This window comes from Peromyscus californicus, unplaced genomic scaffold, assembly GCF_007827085.1.
Source record: "Peromyscus californicus insignis strain IS unplaced genomic scaffold, ASM782708v3 Scaffold_19__1_contigs__length_69161282, whole genome shotgun sequence".
Lineage (NCBI taxonomy): Eukaryota > Metazoa > Chordata > Mammalia > Rodentia > Cricetidae > Peromyscus > Peromyscus californicus.
The window spans coordinates 10060061-10072078 of record NW_026294491.1 but is presented as its reverse complement, the minus strand read 5'-3'; positions in this window follow the sequence as shown (position 1 = coordinate 10072078).

The window sequence follows — 12018 nt, the reverse complement described above, 5'->3', positions numbered from 1 at the left end:
GCATTTTGAAGTAGAATAAAAAATGCTCCCACCTGCCCCTTCTCCCCAAATCAATAAATTCCTAAGTGGACTGCCTCAGGTCAAGGCAGAAAAAACACAAATCCTGTGGAGGAATCCACTCTCGTATGCCTTGCAGAATCCACTTGTGTGACCCCAATTCCATCCAGATTAAGGGGCCACATGGGTGGGACTCAGTAGAAGGAACAGCACGGTGCAGACCCACACCCACAGCACCGCAGAAAGTGAGCGATCGTAACAGACCTAAGGGACCTCGATGGCCATGTCTACAGAAGTAACAAAGGGTACTGCAGCAGGCAACCCCCACAATGGAAAATCTAATGGGACAGGAGCAATTCAAATAACCAAAGAAAATTCAGCACCTAAGGATAGCTGGTGAACTGAGAGTGCCACAGGGCACATCCCAGAAAGCCAAAGACGGAGAGGCAAGAACGGCCAGAGCACACAGGCCGATGCCATCTAACGAACACTCTAGAGAGGATAGACTGTAGGAAAGTTCTGTTCAAGAGACGTTGGGCGGAAACTTTCTAGACATTACTCTTCATGTCCAGAAGGCTGAGGAATCCCAAGAGGTGAGATGTGACTCAACCCTGGAGGGCTGCAGGGAAGTAGGCTGGGGGACCAAAGGTGACCACAGCCACAGAGAAGCAGACCAGTGACTTCCTGATACCGCAGGGCAGGGGCCAGAGCATGGACTGTCTCCAGACCATCCTACCATGGGGCAGTGACCGTCAGCCTGGCTTTGTGTCTCCAGCCTCACCCCATCCTTCACGGATAACAGCAGAGAGATTCCTCTAGACAAGGAACCCACAAGATGTTTCCCAGGAACAGACCTGATGGACGTAGGGTGCAGGATAATCACGGAACTATGGTGGAAAGAGCAGGGCTGAGGAGTGAGTGGCACAGCACCTTGCTTCCTATTTTTAAGACTGTTGCAGCCACAAGGGTCCTTGTTGAATAACTCAAGCCATTTTTTTTTAAAAGACCAATCAACCCTGAAAAAAGAGGACAGTGTCTCAGGACTCAGATTTGAAACAAGTGGCAGAATAGACTGGAATAAAGAGAATGGAAACTCTCCATTGTTTCCAAAGGGTTCACAGTTTCCACCTGGTGCCCTGGATGGGGCAGACAGGGCCACAACCAACCAGTGCTCTATTTCTCAGTGCCCTGGGCCTTCAAAAGCCTTCACTCTTGCCTCACTGGGAGATAGCCTTCAGTTGTCTACTACCTCCTTGTGATGAATCTACAACAAAACCCTCTCTTTACCAAAACCTGGGGTCCAGGTACTGGTTTCCACATGTGCCAGGCAGTGGCCTTGCTTGGCATCATCATGAGGCACATGGAAAGGTATTTGGCTTGAAGGGGAGTCATAGAACTATGATTCAACATAAGGTAGGTAGAAAGAGGACAGTGTTAGCCTTATGCCTGTAACCTCAGTGAGTGGAGACAGGAGGATCAGGAGTTCCAGGTTACCCTAGGCTACACAGCAGCTTCGAGGCCAGCTTGGCTACGAGAGGCCCTATCGCCCTATCTCAGTAAACCCCAAGCTAAAAGAACAGCCAGGAGATCTGCAGAGTTTCCGCTGGGAGCTGTGGATGCTCAAGCTTGCCTTTAGCATTTCTGGCTTATTTTAAGAACCTTGCTGCTTTCTGGTGAAGGCAGAGGATGTGCCGAGACGCAGGTAAACTGAATGAGCCCACCCTGGACTGGCCACCTTTCCCATGCAGTCAGAGGACACCGACCCCCACAGGGTCATTGACAAGATCATCATGCACGGGTGTGCACCGAGGTTAGACCCTCCCCCGACAGGAGAACAGAAGGGGGTTCCGGACAGGAGAGGGGGGGCTAAGTCTCCTCTAAGCAGAGCAGAAAGGTGAACTGCTGCCAGCGACAGCATTCCTTAAAGCACCTCAGGGAAGAGGCAGCACATCTGCTGCAGGCCGGCTTGTGCACCCCATTACCCTCACTGGCCATTAGTGAGGAGAAGCGGTGCTCGACTGCACATTCAGGTTTCTGTAAATAACACGTGTCTGTTCTCAGCACTCCCCTGCCATGAACCCACGGAGGGCTGGCAGCATGCTGCGGTCACTGACACTTCCCGTCAGCACTGAGCTCTGCTGCTGCTGCTGCTGAGGGCTGGAAGTTCAAGTTCACTTCTGCCTCCTGACCTGCCATCCTCAAAAATGCCTGTGCCCAGAAGTCAAGGGTCAGCTGGTGACAGGTCAGTGGTTTGAGAAGCGTCAGGTTTTTGTTGTTGTTGTTGTTTTGAGACAGGGTTTCTCCATGTAGTTTTGGTGCTTGTCCTGGATCTCACTCTGTAGACCAGACCGGCCTCGAACTCACAAAGATCCGCCTGCCTCTGCCTCCCGATTGCTGGGATTAAAGGCATGCGCCACCACCACCACCCGGCAAGCTTCAGGGTCTTACAGTCACATCAGGAGGTCACCTGGCCCCACTGGGGCAGAGCTTCCTAGTGCCAGGGAAAGGGACAAACTGATGTCACAGCCCAGTGTAACACCGGATGAGACAAGCCCTTGTAAGGGACTTCTCAGAGCCTCAGGCATTATGAAAGGACACAATGTGCTAATCATAGTCTGCTCCCACCCCCACCCCAAGCTCAGTGTTCCTGCTCCTTACAGAATCAGCAACAGCCACACACTGAGGAGTCCCTGCCTGAAGTACCTTGAAAGACCTCCGTGAATTTTCACAACAGGGAAGGAGGACTTCAAAGACACAGGTGAGAGGTATCTGGGAGCCTCTTGTGGAGGCTGAGGTAGGACCTGGGCATCGACCCACGCAGGAGAGAGTCAGAGGTGAGGTGAAGGGGTGGTGACACTGGTTTGGGGACAGACCTGGGCCTGCTGCCCCTAGGATGCATTTACCATCCAACACAGACTGAAGTGTGGGTCCCAAGGCCCCACCCAGGAACTCAGTCCTCCCCGGCACTAAAGCTCTGCACCCCTGTATCAGATGGCTTTGTCCTGGGTTGTCGAGGGCTGGGCTGGGGCTGGGGGTAGAGGATGGTGTGGGCAAGAGTTACAGAGGATGTGAATAGAGCGGTTCACACTCATCTAAACCTAAGACCTTAACTGTCATCCAGGTATATACCAACACGGACACCCCTACATAGCAGCAGAGGCCACAGCACCCTCTGGCCACTGGCCACCTTCCATCCACTGTTGTTGGTTGTTTTCTTACTCTTTGTCTCTTTAGGGGCCCACCACCCAGCTCCCAAATAAATCACACACGGAGGCTTACTCTTAATTATGAATGCCTGGCCTTAGCTTGGCTTGCTTCTTGCCAGCTTTTCTTAACTTGAATTAACCCGTCTACCTTTTGCCTCTGGGCTTTTACCTTTCTCTATTTTTGTATACCTTTCTTTCTTACTCTGTTGCTGGCTGTGTAGCTGGGTGGCTGACCCTGATGTTCTCCTCCTTCTCTTGCTCCTAGATCTCTCCTCTCCCAGTTTTCTCCTTCTATACATTCTCTCTGCCTGCCAGCCCCGCCTATCCTTTCTCCTGCCTTGCTATTGGCTATTCAGATCTTTATTAGACCATCAGGTGTTTTAGACAGGCACAGTAACACAGCTTCACAGAGTTAAACAAATGCAACATAAACAAAAGTAACACACCTTAAAATAATATTCCCCAACAATCCACATCTGCAAAAAGCTTGCCTACCTCCATGGTTCCCTAGCTTGGCTGTGCTATGGACCACTTGGTCTGGGAGGTCAGGCGCCTCTCCTGGACGTCTGGCCCAGAGTGCTGTTGAAGAGCCAGGGCTGCCGGGCAGTGGTGTCGCACGCCTTTAATCCCAGCACTCGGGAGGTAGAGCCAGGCGGATCTCTGTGAGTTCGAGGCCAGCCTGGTCTACAGAGCAAGATCCAGGACAGGCACCAAAGCTACACAGAGAAACCCCGTCTCGAAACAAACAAACAAACAAACAAACAAACAAACAAACAAACAAGAGTCAGGGCTGCAGCTGGGGCAGCTGACTCCCTGAAGGGCAAACTTGACCAGTGTGAAGTACCCAGGCTCCCTCCTGCCTCCCTCTCTTCCACTACTCAGACAGCCATTTCTCCTTACAGCCTGTCCAGAGAGGACAGGTGGAAGGATAGCTGAGGACAGTCCTGCTAAAGACACTGGAACTAAGGTCTTCTGAGAAGGGACAATAATGGCATCGCACTGCAGGGAAAACTGCTCTAAGTATCATACAAAACAGCTTTGCAGTGGGGCCCTAGGAATGAGGATCACTACATGAACTATATATAGGTAAAATACTTATTGAGCTATGATGACGCAAGCTTGATCCCCAAACCCACATTAAAGCAGGGAAAAAAACTCCACAAAGTTGTTTTCTGACCCCCACATGTACATGCTGTGGTGTGTGTCCTGATATCTCTCTCTCTCTCTCTCTCTCTCTCTCTCTCACACACACACACACACACACACACACACACACACACACACACACACACACGTAATACAATCTGAAAATTAGAAAAATGATTTTGTAAAAAAACAAGATTTAGAGACAGAATTTAGGCTCCTCATACCCTAGAGATGTTTTTAGTGTCTGGCTGCGGTGCCTGTCACCTGGGATGGTATCCATTCTATCTGGTGTACAGTTGATGTCTATTAAAAGATTTACAAATGAGACTCTGTGCCAAGTGCACATACATGCTGAACTCCAAAGAGTTTATAATTAAGTATTGAGACAGTATTAGAATCTTGAAATAAAAAAAAACTAATTTAATTTTTCTTTCCTTTATCTTAAATAGGCCTTAAATAGGTAAAAAGAAGTAAAAATTGGGGGCTGGAGAGATGGTTCAGTGGTTAAGAGCATTGACTGCTCTTCCTGAGGTTCTGAGTTCAATTCCCAGCAACCACATGGTGGCTCACAACCATCTGTAATGAGATCTGGTGCCCTCTTCTGGCCTGCAGACAGAATATTGGATACATAATAAAGAAGTCAAAAAAAAAAAAAAAGTAGCAATTGATTTTAAAAAGTGCTAATAGCATAGCTTATGATTCCTAGGCTATCACTCTTTATCAGCCTAAGGATTACACTTTTGTTATAACTAAAGAGATAAACAAGTTACGTGTTCTAAACCATCACCTACTTATAAATCACAGGACAAAAGATATACATGTTTTAAGCTGATTATAACAAAAAAGTTACCTATGGGATTTTCTAAGATCAAAATTCAGTGCACAAGTCTTCCCTTCATATAAACGTGTAGGAGCGTTTTGGCTACAGGTGTGTATGTGCACCACATATGAGCCTGATATCTACATAGGCCAGAAGACGGTGTCTGATTCCCCTGGAACCAGAGTTACAGACAATTGTGAGCCACCGTGTGGGTGCTGGGAACTGAACCCGGGTCCTCTGCAGGAGCACAAGTGCCCCCAATTGCTGAGCCATCTCTCCAGCCTAGCTACCCTTCTTTTTGTTGCTCAAATTTGGCAGAGAGGTTATTTTTTTACACCACCTTTCTTCCTATGTAGCATCAGACCAGCACAGGTCATGTCATCCCCTCGCCACAGAGTAAGTTATCAGTAATGCTGTCAGGGGAAAAGTGCAAGATCTGAACACCCTATCAAAACCAAGAACGAGAGCCCCAAGGATTATGGAGGGTCTTGTGCATGTTACTATCTGTCCACGAGGTGGAGCCATTGCTCACCTTTCTCCCTGGATCTGCATTTGTGTTCTGCTCTTGGTCTTAGTAGGCTCAGGAATGTGGTTCCTTTTTTAAACTCATGCTCTTAGACTCCACACATCAATCAAGTGATTGACAGCTAGGAGACAGTGTCCCAAAGCACTGGACAAGAAGGGAGACTGATGGGGGCCCAGGGTTTAGAATCTCAATAGGAGACAGCACCTTGGGAATGAAGAGGGCAGCCCTGGCCCCTAGAGACTTGACTCCAGGTTTGGCAATATGGTCTCATGACTGTTCCCATGCAAGCTTTCTGGCTTTTGTTTCATTTTTTTCTGAAGTTCTAACATTGCTGTGGGCAAGGCAGAAACAAACTGGGAATTCCATCCCTGAGTTTTGTTGCAAAACTAAATAAATTCACCTTTCTCTCTCTCTCTCTCTCTCTCTCTCTCTCTCTCTCTCTCTCTCTCTCTCTCTCTCTCTCTCTATATATATATATATATATATATATATATATATATATATATATATATATATATATATATATATATGCTCTGGCCAGCACTACCATGCCATGGCCAGGGGTTAAAGTGACAGTTTCATGCCCTATTGTGTGCTTTGCCTTGCCATCCCGCCCTCTCTCCACGTCTGGGCTCCCACAGATCTTTTCGCTGTTTCTATAGCTTCGTCTCTCCCGAAATATCATAGTTATGCAGCACGCAGCCTTTTGAGATCTGCCTGTCATGGCTTTTCCTCCCTCGCCTTCTCAGGGCTGGGAAGCGTGTGTCTCTTCAGCACTAATTCATGTCCTTTCCTGGATGCACTGGTTTAGTCACCCACTTGCCTACTGAAGGGCTTGTTGGCCCCTTCAGTTTGGGGCAATTATAAATAAAGCTGCTGGGCCGGGCGGTGGTGGCGCACGCCTTTAGTCCCAGCACTGGGGAGGCAGAGCCAGGCAGATCTCTGTGAGTTCGAGGCCAGCCTGGGCTACAGAGTGAGTTCCAGGAAAGGCGCAAAGCTACACAGAGAAACCCTGTCTCAAAAAACAAAACAAAACAAAACAAACAAACAAACAAAAAGCTGCTATTGTTACCAGGATCTACCATTTATACTGCTACCCAAAGCCAGGGAGACAGTAACTAAGGAGAAGAAGTCAATTCGAGGCCGGTGAGAGGACATGAGGAAAACTGACTTTCCCTTTCAAGTCTCCACCTGAGGGGCAGTGCCCAGGTCTCTCCTTCCACCCTGTGGGTTCCAAGGATCAAACTCGGGTCTGAAGTCATCCCTAAATCAGGGTCTAGGGTTTTCTCCAAGGAGTTTGATAGTTTTCCATTTTACACTTAGTAACTTCCGTGATGGGTTGATGGTATGTCTAGGTCCCGTTTTATATGTGGGTATCCAGTTGCTCCAGCACCGTTTGTCCAAGAGTCCATCTTTGCTCTGTAGAGCTGTCTTTGTGCCTTTGTCAGGGATCAGCTGACGACTGATTACCAGTTATCAACAGGGCTCTTTCCCTTCCCCGCATGTACTTCTCCTTCCACGTACATCACGGCAGTGCACCTGTTTACTTGCTTTACCAGGTCACTCCAGTGTGGACGAATTTCTAAACAGCCTTATTAAATAAGAAACACAGAGTCAAATACAGAGGTAATAGCCAAAGAGATCGGAGAACTAGCGAAGAGCCACGACTACCTTATCTTACCGCCTCGCCGCCATCGCTTCTCCAGAGATTCTTCCCGTCTAACCTGTTTTATTGCCTTTCTGTTCTGTTTTCTCCTTGGCTCTAAGCCCAGCCACATGACTTCCTTGTCACTGCCTGTCTATACAGACCTCCAGGTCTCTATGGTTGGTACTGGGATTAAAGGCGTGTGTCACCACGCTTGGCTGTGTCCTTGACCACACAGAGACTCTGCCTGCCATGTGATCGGATTAAGGGTGTGGGCTACCACTGCCTGACTTCTGTTTCTGGCTCGCTGACCTCTGGTCTCTAGGAAACTTTATTATTAACATAAAAATAAAATATCACATTTCAGCACAAATAAAGTATCACCACCCTCCAGCTCTCCTCCTATCTATGTGGTTGTTTTCCTTGGAGGACCCCCCTCCTCGGATTCTCGGGAGTTTCCAGGGTGGAGAGGCCCTGGATGTGAGCGGCTGGCAGTGAAGGCACACACAGCACACTGTTCCTCCAGGCACACAGCCGCTCAGCATGTCCCTCTGCTCTTCAGATGCTGCCTGTCCATCTTTCTGACTGCTGCTGTTTCTTTCACTGAGACAGGAAGGGACCACCACAAGTCAACTACTCCGGCCCTTTAACCTGTTATCCAGCCTTGTCATCAAACACCAGATCAGGCTCCAAGGCCAGAATGTGCACAGTCCAGTCCCTTAGGACTAAAACTACCTATAATCAGTGGGGTTCAAGATGACCACAGAGAGGGCAAAGTCAACAGAGTTGTTACTGTAGAACGAAAGTCACCGAGCCCCCGCCCCCGGCTTCACCTGCTCGTAGCAGACCTAAGATTTTGGAGGTCACATGGCTGAACCATGCACGATGTGCTTCCCACCAGCTCCGATAACACCTTGACAGGGATTAGAGTAACAGTTGCTTAAGTTCTCTGTGGGATGTTGAAGGCTGCTTTTGCAAAAACAAAAAACAACAACAACAACAACAACACACACACACACACACACACACACACACACACACACACAACTACTTAAGGCTATCTGTTTGGATTCAGGCCAGTCTCTATTCAGTTTCGCGTGTAAACTTGTCACTTGGGTGTTCTGATGAAGACTAACACACCATGAGCTTGGCCTGCTGCCGGTTAAAGTGAATGTTCCTTTTGTCCTGCCACACACTTTCTTTGCCACTCTAGCACCCACAGTCCCTCACCCTTATCTTAAGACCCAGACAAAAAAATGAAACCAGAACAGTTCTGAAGATGATAAAGCCAGCTGTAGCTCCAGTTCCCAAGCAAAAGTGACTGCGTACCACCAGGAAAACATCTTTTGAAACCATGCCCGCGGACGATCGCCAAAAGCCCTAGTCCACTCCAGATGATCAAAACTGCCAGCTGTCCCCTCTGTTGAATGGAATGAGCTGATCATGTCTTAGCTCATAGCCCTCTGCTCTCAATCTGAAGCTCCACCCCACCCCATTATCAATACTGCCTGTCTTGTTCGTTATGTGGCTTGGTCTCATTTCTATAGTTTCCATGTCACAAGGTCCCACTGTGTGCTATCAACTTCTTTCCAGTCCAGATCCCACTCAGCCATGAGTACAAGTTCCACCCTTGTAAGTAAGAGTTAGATGCCTGGTCTTTATTCTGTCTTGTAGAGAGTTGACTAAGATTGAGGAGCAAAGATTTCCACCTAATTCCCTTGATTCTTTGACCAAGGCCCTTCCTTCTGTGGTCCACCTTCCCTCTGAGAGACAGACACAGTACCGGGCCCTTTTTCACCAAACTGTTCCAATGCTCTGAAGTTCTGCTCTTCAGGAGCCTCATAATCTTCCAGTGATGCAGTGAGTCCTACAGCTACATTCCCGGGCAAAAGCCTGACATGGGCACCCAGGCCATCAGGATGGCCAGGTGAGAGACCCTGCTATGGGGCTGGGAGCACACTGAGGTCTCTCATGGTGGCTCCCTGAGACAGTTAGTGCAAAGCTGAGAACAAAAAATCACAACAGCAAAGTTCTAATAGGGGGCTCTGATCATCATGAGTATCTGGGTCACCCTCCTTGTCACTGGACACCAGCTATGTCCACAGCTTCAGTGGAAGTTCCAAAGAAATTACCTTCCCTTCCGTTCACAGGAGGCAGGTGATGGGAGCGGCTAGGCATGCGCAACATAGGCTCAAATAGGCTGCCCATCTACTCAGAGAAAGATGAAGGGCTAAGTGACAGGGCTGATGTCTGTGCCCTGCCTGGCAGGTGACAATACTCAGCCGACAGCATTTCAGCTCTCTAACAGCTAAATACCAGGAAATCTGACATGTGCAAGAAAAAGACAGCTTTCAACTATATCGTTTTAACGGTCTCCTGAAAAAAAAAAATTACTGCCCAGGATTAGTTTGAAGTGATGTTTAGAGGAAAAGTTCTAGAATGTGCAACAATGAACTATAAGAAATGTTTTCCCATGCCGGGCGGTGGTGGCGCACGCCTTTAATCCCAGCACTCGGGAGGCAGAGCCAGGCGGATCTCTGTGAGTTCGAGGCCAGCCTGGACTACCAAGTGAGTCCCAGGAAAGGCGCAAAGCTACACAGAGAAACCCTGTCTCGGAAAACCAAAAAAAAAAAAAAAAAAAAAAAAAGAAATGTTTTCCCTCTTGCAAAAGGCTAATCCACATCTGGAATGGATTCCCTATCTCACTGGACTACCCAGGCATCCACAGTAAGCTGATTCGTTCCGGTGAAAACAAACAAACAAAAACAAGTTTGAAGGCTGCCCTCATCCGACTTAGCTTAAAAACATCCCATCTCCACGTAAGCTCCTGCATCCTCGTTCTCTCACACAACTTCTCCGTTTTGTTTTTGCGGAGGAGAATATCATGTCCTGCACGTCAGGGAGATGGACGTGGAGGGACGACAGAATGTATTCACAGCAGAGGGTCTCTGGCTTCAGAAGACACGGGCTGCAGCTCAGCACTCAGCAATGACCTGCTGGTTCAGGGTGCGCTTTGGGGTCTTTAGAGCAGTAGGATTCGCGGGAAGTCTACCTGTGGGGGTAACCACTTTGCAGACAACCTGGTTACAAATCTTATGTCCCCCACCCACACTGGGGAGGTCCTGGGCAGGCTCAGGACTGGCTCACAGGCAGGGACTTTGTTCTTGTTCATCATCCCTCAACCCTTACATTTCTCTTTTAAGTGTCTACCGTTATAGCTACTCCACATTGTCCCAGCCCTCCCTTCCTGTACAGCCCTGCTGTAGCACACACACACCTCTCCTTGAGTCCCTCTCACTTCCTGACACCTCCCCACAGGTTACCAGCCTTTGGACCACTGCTCTGGCTCTCCCTGCATCTGGCTCTGACTTAGGAAACAGCTCCAGACATTTGTGAGGTATGAGTGACTGAGGCCTGCTGAGATCCAATTTAGGATGCATGTCACCCCACTGCACCCTCCACTTCTGCCTCCACTTAGCAGAACAAGCTCTTGGCTCTTCAGAAAGCTGTCTTTCTTGAATGGATTTCTCATCTCGACAGAGAATTTGACCCCATATAATGTTCTTTTTCTCCTCCAAGCGGTGATCATACTAATTTCCCTTCTACAAAACAACTTCTTATGAATGAAAACTTAGATTTACTCTGGCCAAAGGTTTTGTTGATGATACCCTGGAGTTATGTGATTTTCATACATCACAGATATTAAAAAATACATGTAGTGAGGTGGTAACTTAATCTCATTTACCTAGTACCTCCTAATGGGTTAATCAGGGCTTTCCCATCGACATCCAAGGATCAGGAGGCTCCTGTCCTACTGGGGCAAGGTTTAGCCTCAGTGGTATTCTAGTTTTGTCATTGTGGGTATGTTAGAAAACTGAATGAATTAAAAAAAAATCACAGCAACAATCTTGACTGTATTCTGAATTTCTAAGTAATATCCCCCAAATCCAGTGGTTTAAAATTTAAAAGTTGTGAGAACAGTTTAATACTTCATCAGCTGTCAAGTCAATGAGGTTTCTATTCAAGTATTTTAAAGCAAAGGATTAGAAACCACTTGGCTTGCAGGAGAATCTGTCACTCTGTCGTCCTGAGTCATGGTGTTTATGACACCACTTATCAAGGGGCTGCCATTTATCCGTGATTCTTTGTCACCTTGTTGAATCACCTTGTTAAGCCTAATATATTCAGAAGGGGTCTGGGACACTGTGATGCAAATTCAGTGCTTCCCCCAACTTCATATTGATAAAACGCTTTCCCTGCATCAACATTTTACATGTACTTTCAGTGCAAGTGTGCAGAGTTAGCGAGTTCTATTTATGGCCAATGTCCTCCATGTAACCTAATCCTCCTTTTCACAGCAGTGAACCAAGTGAGACCTATTTTCTGCCAAAAAAAAAAAAAAAAAACCTGACCTACTTTTCCGATAGAAACAAAAGTGTTAGCAAGCTTTTCCAGGGATATTGAAAAAGAAAACCATGAGAAATGAATTATAGTAGACAGCCTGGAAGAGAAGTTACTGGAGACAATGAAGTCAGGACTTTAAACATGGGGCTCTTTTTATACTGAAAGAAAATGAGCCTTAATTTGAAACACCCTCACAAAACATGCAGGTGAGTGTTCAGGTTACGCACTGAGGTGAGAAAAGACCTGCGTTCTTGTTCCTATGGCTCCTAGCTTG